This window comes from Berghia stephanieae, chromosome 6, assembly GCF_034508935.2.
Source record: "Berghia stephanieae isolate SIO BIC M18660-M18661 chromosome 6, UCSD_Bste_1.3, whole genome shotgun sequence".
Classification (NCBI taxonomy): domain Eukaryota; kingdom Metazoa; phylum Mollusca; class Gastropoda; order Nudibranchia; family Aeolidiidae; genus Berghia; species Berghia stephanieae.
In genome coordinates this window covers 17,190,991-17,193,490 of record NC_088365.1, presented here as the reverse complement: position 1 = coordinate 17,193,490, position 2,500 = coordinate 17,190,991, and positions in this window count along the sequence as shown.

The following is a 2,500-nucleotide window of genomic DNA, read 5'->3' as shown; positions in this document are numbered from 1 at the left end:
TTTATATCTTCGACCCGAGCCTGTGAGTCGGGTGAGACCGTAGCCATCGTTATGTTATAGCCTGACACTGAAATCCAAAAAGACTGGCAGTTTGACGTCATTATTTGGTTTTTGCACCGCCTTGTGAGTTGTCGTTAGTAGTGCTCATGGAAACAAGTTATTTCATTGGTTGAACTATTGAATACAACTCACGATTTTTTGTTTTCTTTTGTGGAAAAAGACTGGCATTTTGACGTCATTTTTTGGTCAGTGTCAGGCCATAACTTTATGCTTCCAGTCAACCAGAACTTTTGTTATGGAAAATGCCAATCGCTTGAATTTTGGAATTGTCAGATTGATTTATTTTGTTTTTTAAAGTTTATTTCATTTTCCTATCATTGTTTTTACTCATGGGTTTCTTTTTTTGTGTGTTACAAAACCCCAGCACGGTTGTTAGTAAATTGTTAGTTCTATGTTAGAATCTTAGCATGGGGATACTCATTGTGTTACATAACTTTGTGACAACACAAAGCACATTGCTGCATACATTGTGATGGAATAAAGCAACAACAGTTATGTAGCTTTGATCATAAGGATCGATTTTAACATTTTAAAAATAGCACATTACATTGAAGAAGTCACTTCCGTCCTGTACTACTCGCTACATGGATTTCCTCTGATCGATATCAAATGGGGGTTTAACCACAATAAAGTAACAGGTCAAAAGCGATATAATTCGTAATACCTCAATGAGGTGAAACATAGATTCAGGTAACGAGTTCAATCCAACATTATTAACACCCGATTGTGGTTGAGGGTTACAAATGGTCTATTCAAATCCATGTTGCCTTTCGGGCTTGACCAGCGATCAAAATAAGGGTTTCCGGATTGGCGCTTGTAATATCTATTTTTTAAAACTTGGCGGGTTTTTTTTCCGAGGACGTTTACTTACCGTAAACCTTTAATCTTTTAGCGCCAAGAGACTCATAAGGCCTGGACATTTTTTTCTTCCATTTTATTCGGTCCTTGGTTATGGTTTTTGGGCCTCTGCAAGGAAAGCTGTCCATTTTCGTTCCTATCTTTTTAAACCATCCTTCGCCTTGTTGTTTTGAGCTTTTGTCCCTTTCTCTTTCCCTATGAAGTGCATCCTTATACCACTCTAGAATTATTCCTCTCCCCTCTCCTCAAGACAAGCTCAATCCAGTTGCATCTGTTTCCTTCTCACCACCACACTAACTTTCTCTTGCCTCTTCTAGTGATTGTGGCATGAAAAAAATTGGATTTGTCTTTTTGATATTTCTCGTGGCATTTAAAAAAAGTAAACAATAATGGCATTAAATTAAAAATTGTTAGCCCTAAACTGACAAAATGTTGTGAACTGTTCAAGGTGACATTTCAAGAAAAGTAGTTTTATTTCCAACTGTTACGTGTATATAAGTAAGAAAATCATACCTAACTCATTTGGCATTTTTTTCAGACCATTCGGTGTTTTTCTACGACTTGTTTGGCACTTTATACAAAATACATCTGGCACCCTGATCGAAATGAAGATCAGCAAAGCATGCCTAATTTTACCTTCCTGAGAATGGATGATTATTATTGGAGTTAATTACGCACATGTACAGCAATGTATGGATCATGAAAAATACGATTTTCTATCGATTTTAATATACGCGGTAATTCAATGAAATACGTAACATAATAATAATATGAAAGGGAAAGGTGAAAATGGATGAAAACCGTTAAAAAAAATTGGACGTTTCAAGTGCAAACATTCGTCATCAAGATAACCAAAAAAAAAAAAAAAAGAATGTTGAAAACTGAGGTTTCAAGCAACTCCCAACGTGCACATAATTTAATTGAGCGTGATATAGCGCAATATCCACTAAATGTGCTCAAAGCGTTTTACAAGGGGTCCCTGGTCAACAGCAACATTTAGCTAGCATGTAGGACGGGATATGCCGCCTGTTAGACGATATTACAATTTTTTCAGACAAAGACACCGCTGTTAACGGCCAGGTACTCATTTTACACCTGAGTACGGTGAGAGAATGTGAGTAAAGAGCATTTTCCAAGGACTCAATTATGCGTCGAGCGCGAAGCTCGAACCCAGTCCCTTCCGATCCGTAAGCGAGTGTCATACCACTAGACCACATAGCCGCACATACTTCATACTTACTTATTACAAGCACATTAAACTCTCCCTCACCGACAATTTTCAGGATTTTCCCCGAAATGGCGTTTCAACCTACCCAAAACAAAAATTGATTTCTTTACACTCTAACTCAGAAGTAATAAGAACATAATAATATACATAATCTTGTCAAACCAAAACAAGTGGTACATAGATAGACGTCTGACAGCTTTAAGTTTTTATGGCTATAAAATAAATAAAAATGTGAAATTTAATTACAAAAACAGATCAAATGAACGTTTCGGGTTTCCCCTTTATCAACAAAACAGGATGAATGAAACACCACGTATGAATGAGATAATGTGGTAGTGGCGTAGTTAACTACGA